The sequence below is a fragment of the Leptodactylus fuscus genome, chromosome 11 (assembly GCF_031893055.1).
Source record: "Leptodactylus fuscus isolate aLepFus1 chromosome 11, aLepFus1.hap2, whole genome shotgun sequence".
NCBI classification, from domain to species: Eukaryota; Metazoa; Chordata; class Amphibia; order Anura; family Leptodactylidae; genus Leptodactylus; species Leptodactylus fuscus.
This window is the reverse complement of record NC_134275.1, coordinates 18155739-18164631: the sequence shown is the minus strand read 5'-3', so window position 1 is coordinate 18164631 and position 8893 is coordinate 18155739.

Genomic DNA, 8893 nt, shown 5'->3' with positions numbered 1-8893 from the left:
GTGCATGTAACCCAGCCATGTATGTAATGTGTATGTAGCAGAGCTGTGTGTGTGTGGGAGGTGCATGTAACCCAGCCATGTATGTAATGTGTATGTAGCAGAGCTGTGTGTGTGGGAGGTGCATGTAACCCAGCCATGTATGTAATGTGTATGTAGCAGAGCTGTGTGTGTGCGGGAGGTGCATGCAACCCAGCCATGTATGTAATGTGTATGTAGCAGAGCTGGGTGTGTGGGAGGTGCATGCAACCCAGCCATGTATGTAATGTGTATGTGTCAGAGCTGGGTGTGTGGGAGGTGCATGCAACCCAGCCATGTATGTAGCAGAGCTGGGTGTGTGTGTGTGGGAGGTGCATGCAACCCAGCCATGTATGTAATGTGTATGTAGCAGAGCTGTGTGTGTGGGAGGTGCATGTAACCCAGCCATGTATGTAATGTGTATGTAGCAGAGCTGGGTGTGTGTGGGAGGTGCATGTAACCCAGCCATGTATGTAATGTGTATGTAGCAGGGCTGTGTGTGTGTGGGAGGTGCATGCAACCCAGCCATGTATGTAATGTGTATGTAGCAGAGCTGGGTGTGTGGGAGGTGCATGTAACCCAGCCATGTATGTAATGTGTATGTAGCAGAGCTGGGTGTGTGGGAGGTGCATGTAACCCAGCCATGTATGTAATGTGTGTGTAGCAGAGCTGGGTGTGTGGGAGGTGCATGTAACCCAGCCATGTATGTAATGTGTATGTGTCAGAGCTGGGTGTGTGGGAGGTGCATGTAACCCAGCCATGTATGTAATGTGTATGTAGCAGAGCTGGGTGTGTGGGAGGTGCATGTAACTCAGCCATGTAAGTAATGTGTATGTAGCAGAGCTGGATGTGTGGGAGGTGCATGTAACCCAGCCATGTATGTAATGTGTATGTAGCAGAGCTGGGTGTGTGGGAGGTGCATGTAACCCAGCCGTGTATGTAGCAGAGCTGGGTGTGTGGGAGGTGCATGTAACCCAGCCATGTATGTAATGTGTATGTAGCAGAGCTGGGTGTGTGGGAGGTGCATGTAACCCAGCCATGTATGTAATGTGTATGTAGCAGGGCTGTGTGTGTGTGAGGTGCATGTAACCCAGCCATGTATGTAATGTGTATGTAGCAGAGCTGGGTGTGTGGGAGGTGCATGTAACCCAGCCATGTATGTAATGTGTATGTAGCAGAGCTGGGTGTGTGGGAGGTGTATGTAACCCAGCCATGTATGTAATGTGTATGTAGCAGAGCTGGGTGTGTGGGAGGTGCATGTAACCCAGCCATGTATGTAATGTGTATGTAGCAGAGCTGTGTGTGTGGGAGGTGCATGTAACCCAGCCATGTATGTAATGTGTATGTAGCAGGGCTGTGTGTGTGTGTGTGTGTGGGAGGTGCATGCAACCCAGCCATGTATGTAATGTGTATGTAGCAGAGCTGTGTGTGTGAGGTGCATGTAACCCAGCCATGTATGTAATGTGTATGTAGCAGAGCTGTGTGTGTGAGGTGCATGTAACCCAGCCATGTATGTAATGTGTATGTAGCAGGGCTGTGTGTGTGTGTGTGTGTGTGTGTGTGTGTGTGTGTGTGGGAGGTGCATGTAACCCAGCCATGTATGTAATGTGTATGTAGCAGAGCTGGGTGTGTGGGAGGTGCATGTAACCCAGCCATGTATGTAATGTGTATGTAGCAGAGCTGGGTGTGTGGGAGGTGCATGCAACCCAGCCATGTATGTAATGTGTATGTAGCAGGGGTGTGTGTGTGTGAGGTGCATGCAACCCAGCCATGTATGTAATGTGTATGTAGCAGAGCTGTGTGTGTGTGGGAGGTGCATGTAACCCAGCCATGTATGTAATGTGTATGTAGCAGAGCTGGGTGTGTGGGAGGTGCATGTAACCCAGCCATGTATGTAATGTGTATGTAGCAGAGCTGGGTGTGTGTGAGGTGCATGTAACCCAGCCATGTATGTAATGTGTATGTAGCAGAGCTGGGTGTGTGGGAGGTGCATGTAACCCAGCCATGTATGTAATGTGTATGTAGCAGAGCTGTGTGTGTGCGGGAGGTGCATGCAACCCAGCCATGTATGTAATGTGTATGTAGCAGAGCTGGGTGTGTGGGAGGTGCATGCAACCCAGCCATGTATATAATGTGTATGTGTCAGAGCTGGGTGTGTGGGAGGTGCATGCAACCCAGCCATGTATGTAGCAGAGCTGGGTGTGTGTGTGTGGGAGGTGCATGCAACCCAGCCATGTATGTAATGTGTATGTAACAGAGCTGTGTGTGTGTGGGAGGTGCATGTAACCCAGCCATGTATGTAATGTGTATGTAGCAGAGCTGGGTGTGTGTGGGAGGTGCATGTAACCCAGCCATGTATGTAATGTGTATGTAGCAGGGCTGTGTGTGTGTGGGAGGTGCATGCAACCCAGCCATGTATGTAATGTGTATGTAGCAGAGCTGTGTGTGTGAGGTGCATGCAACCCAGCCATGTATGTAATGTGTATGTAACAGAGCTGTGTGTGTGTGGGAGGTGCATGTAACCCAGCCATGTATGTAATGTGTATGTAGCAGAGCTGGGTGTGTGTGGGAGGTGCATGTAACCCAGCCATGTATGTAATGTGTATGTAGCAGGGCTGTGTGTGTGTGGGAGGTGCATGCAACCCAGCCATGTATGTAATGTGTATGTAGCAGAGCTGGGTGTGTGGGAGGTGCATGTAACCCAGCCATGTATGTAATGTGTATGTAGCAGAGCTGGGTGTGTGGGAGGTGCATGTAACCCAGCCATGTATGTAATGTGTGTGTAGCAGAGCTGGGTGTGTGGGAGCTGCATGTAACCCAGCCATGTATGTAATGTGTATGTGTCAGAGCTGGGTGTGTGGGAGGTGCATGTAACCCAGCCATGTATGTAATGTGTATGTAGCAGAGCTGTGTGTGTGTGGAAGGTGCATGTAACCCAGCCATGTATGTAATGTGTATGTAGCAGAGCTGTGTGTGTGTGGGAGGTGTATGTAACCCAGCCATGTATGTAATGTGTATGTAGCAGAGCTGTGTGTGTGTGGGAGGTGCATGCAACCCAGCCATGTATGTAATGTGTATGTAGCAGAGCTGGGTGTGTGGGAGGTGCATGTAACCCAGCCATGTATGTAATGTGTATGTAGTAGAGCTGGATGTGTGGGAGGTGCATGTAACCCAGCCATGTATGTAATGTGTATGTAGTAGAGCTGGGTGTGTGGGAGGTGCATGTAACCCAGCCATGTATGTAATGTGTATGTAGCAGAGCTGTGTGTGTGTGGGAGGTGCATGCAACCCAGCCATGTATGTAATGTGTATATAGCAGAGCTGTGTGTGTGTGAGGTGCATGCAACCCAGCCATGTATGTAATGTGTATGTGGGAGGTGCATGCAGCCCAGCCATGTATGTAATGTGTATGTAGCAGAGATGTTTGTGTGTGAGGTGCATGTAACCCAGCCATGTATGTAATGTGTATGTAGCAGAGCTGGGTGTGTGGGAAGTGCATGTAACCCAGCCATGTATGTAATGTGTATATAGCAGAGCTGGGTGTGTGTGAGGTGCATGTAACCCAGCCATGTATGTAATGTGTATGTAGCAGAGCTGGGTGTGTGGGAGGTGCATGTAACCCAGCCATGTATGTAATGTGTATGTAGCAGAGCTGGGTGTGTGGGAGGTGCATGTAACCCAGCCATGTATGTAATGTGTATGTAGCAGAGCTGGGTGTGTGGGAGGTGCATGTAACCCAGCCATGTATGTAATGTGTATGTAGCAGAGCTGGGTGTGTGGGAGGTGCATGTAACCCAGCCATGTATGTAATGTGTATGTAGCAGAGCTGGGTGTGTGGGAGGTGCATGTAACCCAGCCATGTATGTAATGTGTATGTAGCAGAGCTGGGTGTGTGGGAGGTGCATGTAACCCAGCCATGTATGTAATGTGTATGTAGCAGAGCTGGGTGTGTGTGGGAGGTGCATGTAACCCAGCCATGTATGTAATGTGTATGTAGCAGAGCTGGGTGTGTGGGAGGTGCATGCAACCCAGCCATGTATGTAATGTGTATGTGGGAGGTGCATGCAGCCCAGCCATGTATGTAATGTGTATGTAGCAGAGCTGGGTGTGTGTGAGGTGCATGTAACCCAGCCATGTATGTAATGTGTATGTAGCAGAGCTGTGTGTGTGGGAGGTGCATGTAACCCAGCCATGTATGTAATGTGTATGTAGCAGAGCTGGGTGTGTGGGAGGTGCATGTAACCCAGCCATGTATGTAATGTGTATGTAGCAGAGCTGGGTGTGTGGGAGGTGCATGTAACCCAGCCATGTATGTAATGTGTATGTAGCAGGGCTGTGTGTGTGTGTGTGTGAGGTGCATGCAACCCAGCCATGTATGTAATGTGTATGTAGCAGAGCTGGGTGTGTGGGAGGTGCATGTAACCCAGCCATGTATGTAATGTGTATGTAGCAGAGCTGTGTGTGTGGGAGGTGCATGTAACCCAGCCATGTATGTAATGTGTATGTAGCAGAGCTAGGTGTGTGGGAGGTGCATGTAAGCCAGCCATGTATGTAATGTGTATGTAGCAGAGCTGGGTGTGTGGGAGGTGCATGTAACCCAGCCATGTATGTAATGTGTATGTAGCAGAGCTGTGTGTGTGGGAGGTGCATGTAACCCAGCCATGTATGTAATGTGTATGTAGCAGGGCTGTGTGTATGTGAGGTGCATGTAACCCAGCCATGTATGTAATGTGTATGTAGCAGAGCTGGGTGTGTGGGAGGTGCATGTAACCCAGCCATGTATGTAATGTGTATGTAGCAGAGCTGTGTGTGTGGGAGGTGCATGTAACCCAGCCATGTATGTAACGTGTATGTAGCAGGGCTGTGTGTGTGTGTGTGTGGGAGGTGCATGCAACCCAGCCATGTATGTAATGTGTATGTAGCAGAGATGTGTGTGTGTGTGTGAGGTGCATGTAACCCAGCCATGTATGTAATGTGTATGTAGCAGAGCTGTGTGTGTGAGGTGCATGTAACCCAGCCATGTATGTAATGTGTATGTAGCAGAGCTGTGTGTGTGAGGTGCATGTAACCCAGCCATGTATGTAATGTGTATGTAGCAGGGCTGTGTGTGTGTGTGTGTGTGTGTGTGTGTGGGAGGTGCATGTAACCCAGCCATGTATGTAATGTGTATGTAGCAGAGCTGGGTGTGTGTGAGGTGCATGCAACCCAGCCATGTATGTAATGTGTATGTAGCAGAGCTGAGTGTGTGGGAGGTGCATGCAACCCAGCCATGTATGTAATGTGTATGTAGCAGGGGTGTGTGTGTGTGTGTGAGGTGCATGCAACCCAGCCATGTATGTAATGTGTATGTAGCAGAGCTGTGTGTGCGGGAGGTGCATGTAACCCAGCCATGTATGTAATGTGTATGTAGCAGAGCTGGGTGTGTGGGAGGTGCATGTAACCCAGCCATGTATGTAATGTGTATGTAGCAGAGCTGGGTGTGTGTGAGGTGCATGTAACCCAGCCATGTATGTAATGTGTATGTAGCAGAGCTGTGTGTGTGGGAGGTGCATGCAACCCAGCCATGTATGTAATGTGTATGTAGCAGAGCTGGGTGTGTGGGAGGTGCATGTAACCCAGCCATGTATGTAATGTGTATGTAGCAGAGCTGTGTGTGTGCGGGAGGTGCATGCAACCCAGACATGTATGTAGCAGAGCTGGGTGTGTGTGAGGTGCATGTAACCCAGCCATGTATGTAATGTGTATGTAGCAGAGCTGTGTGTGTGGGAGGTGCATGTAACCCAGCCATGTATGTAATGTGTATGTGTCAGAGCTGGGTGTGTGGGAGGTGCATGTAACCCAGCCATGTATGTAATGTGTATGTAGCAGAGCTGTGTGTGTGTGGGAGGTGCATGTAACCCAGCCAAGTATGTAATGTGTATGTAGCAGAGCTGTGTGTGTGTGGGAGGTGCATGTAACCCAGCCATGTATGTAATGTGTATGTAGCAGAGCTGTGTGTGTGTGGGAGGTGCATGTAACCCAGCCATGTATGTAATGTGTATGTAGCAGAGCTGGGTGTGTGGGAGGTGCATGTAACCCAGCCATGTATGTAATGTGTATGTGTCAGAGCTGGGTGTGTGGGAGGTGCATGTAACCCAGCCATGTATGTAATGTGTATGTAGCAGAGCTGTGTGTGTGTGGGAGGTGCATGTAACCCAGCCAAGTATGTAATGTGTATGTAGCAGAGCTGTGTGTGTGTGGGAGGTGCATGTAACCCAGCCATGTATGTAATGTGTATGTAGCAGAGCTGTGTGTGTGTGGGAGGTGCATGTAACCCAGCCATGTATGTAATGTGTATGTAGCAGAGCTGGGTGTGTGGGAGGTGCATGTAACCCAGCCATGTATGTAATGTGTATGTGTCAGAGCTGGGTGTGTGGGAGGTGCATGTAACCCAGCCATGTATGTAATGTGTATGTAGCAGAGCTGTGTGTGTGTGGGAGGTGCATGTAACCCAGCCAAGTATGTAATGTGTATGTAGCAGAGCTGTGTGTGTGTGTGAGGTGCATGTAACCCAGCCATGTATGTAATGTGTATGTAGCAGAGCTGTGTGTGTGAGGTGCATGTAACCCAGCCATGTATGTAATGTGTATGTAGCAGGGCTGTGTGTGTGTGTGTGTGTGTGTGTGTGTGTGTGTGTGTGTGAGGTGCATGTAACCCAGCCATGTATGTAATGTGTATGTAGCAGAGCTGGGTGTGTGTGAGGTGCATGCAACCCAGCCATGTATGTAATGTGTATGTAGCAGAGCTGGGTGTGTGGGAGGTGCATGCAACCCAGCCATGTATGTAATGTGTATGTAGCAGGGGTGTGTGTGTGTGTGTGAGGTGCATGCAACCCAGCCATGTATGTAATGTGTATGTAGCAGAGCTGTGTGTGCGGGAGGTGCATGTAACCCAGCCATGTATGTAATGTGTATGTAGCAGAGCTGGGTGTGTGGGAGGTGCATGTAACCCAGCCATGTATGTAATGTGTATGTAGCAGAGCTGGGTGTGTGTGAGGTGCATGTAACCCAGCCATGTATGTAATGTGTATGTAGCAGAGCTGTGTGTGTGGGAGGTGCATGCAACCCAGCCATGTATGTAATGTGTATGTAGCAGAGCTGGGTGTGTGGGAGGTGCATGTAACCCAGCCATGTATGTAATGTGTATGTAGCAGAGCTGTGTGTGTGCGGGAGGTGCATGCAACCCAGACATGTATGTAGCAGAGCTGGGTGTGTGGGAGGTGCATGCAACCCAGCCATGTATGTAATGTGTATGTGTCAGAGCTGGGTGTGTGGGAGGTGCATGCAACCCAGACATGTATGTAGCAGAGCTGGGTGTGTGGGAGGTGCATGCAACCCAGCCATGTATGTAATGTGTATGTGTCAGAGCTGGGTGTGTGGGAGGTGCATGTAACCCAGCCATGTATGTAATGTGTATGTAGCAGAGCTGTGTGTGTGGGAGGTGCATGTAACCCAGCCATGTATGTAATGTGTATGTAGCAGAGCTGGGTGTGTGGGAGGTGCATGTAAGCCAGCCATGTATGTAATGTGTATGTAGCAGAGCTGGGTGTGTGGGAGGTGCATGTAACCCAGCCATGTATGTAATGTGTATGTAGCAGAGCTGTGTGTGTGGGAGGTGCATGTAACCCAGCCATGTATGTAATGTGTATGTAGCAGGGCTGTGTGTATGTGAGGTGCATGTAACCCAGCCATGTATGTAATGTGTATGTAGCAGAGCTGGGTGTGTGGGAGGTGCATGTAACCCAGCCATGTATGTAATGTGTATGTAGCAGAGCTGGGTGTGTGGGAGGTGCATGTAACCCAGCCATGTATGTAATGTGTATGTAGCAGAGCTGTGTGTGTGGGAGGTGCATGTAACCCAGCCATGTATGTAACGTGTATGTAGCAGGGCTGTGTGTGTGTGTGTGGGAGGTGCATGCAACCCAGCCATGTATGTAATGTGTATGTAGCAGAGATGTGTGTGTGTGTGTGAGGTGCATGTAACCCAGCCATGTATGTAATGTGTATGTAGCAGAGCTGTGTGTGTGAGGTGCATGTAACCCAGCCATGTATGTAATGTGTATGTAGCAGAGCTGTGTGTGTGAGGTGCATGTAACCCAGCCATGTATGTAATGTGTATGTAGCAGGGCTGTGTGTGTGTGTGTGTGTGTGTGTGTGTGTGTGTGTGTGTGTGAGGTGCATGTAACCCAGCCATGTATGTAATGTGTATGTAGCAGAGCTGGGTGTGTGTGAGGTGCATGCAACCCAGCCATGTATGTAATGTGTATGTAGCAGAGCTGGGTGTGTGGGAGGTGCATGCAACCCAGCCATGTATGTAATGTGTATGTAGCAGGGGTGTGTGTGTGTGTGTGAGGTGCATGTAACCCAGCCATGTATGTAATGTGTATGTAGCAGAGCTGGGTGTGTGGGAGGTGCATGTAAGCCAGCCATGTATGTAATGTGTATGTAGCAGAGCTGTGTGTGCGGGAGGTGCATGTAACCCAGCCATGTATGTAATGTGTATGTAGCAGAGCTGTGTGTGTGGGAGGTGCATGTAACCCAGCCATGTATGTAATGTGTATGTAGCAGAGCTAGGTGTGTGGGAGGTGCATGTAAGCCAGCCATGTATGTAATGTGTATGTAGCAGAGCTGGGTGTGTGGGAGGTGCATGTAACCCAGCCATGTATGTAATGTGTATGTAGCAGAGCTGTGTGTGTGGGAGGTGCATGTAACCCAGCCATGTATGTAATGTGTATGTAGCAGGGCTGTGTGTATGTGAGGTGCATGTAACCCAGCCATGTATGTAATGTGTATGTAGCAGAGCTGGGTGTGTGGGAGGTGCATGTAACCCAGCCATGTAT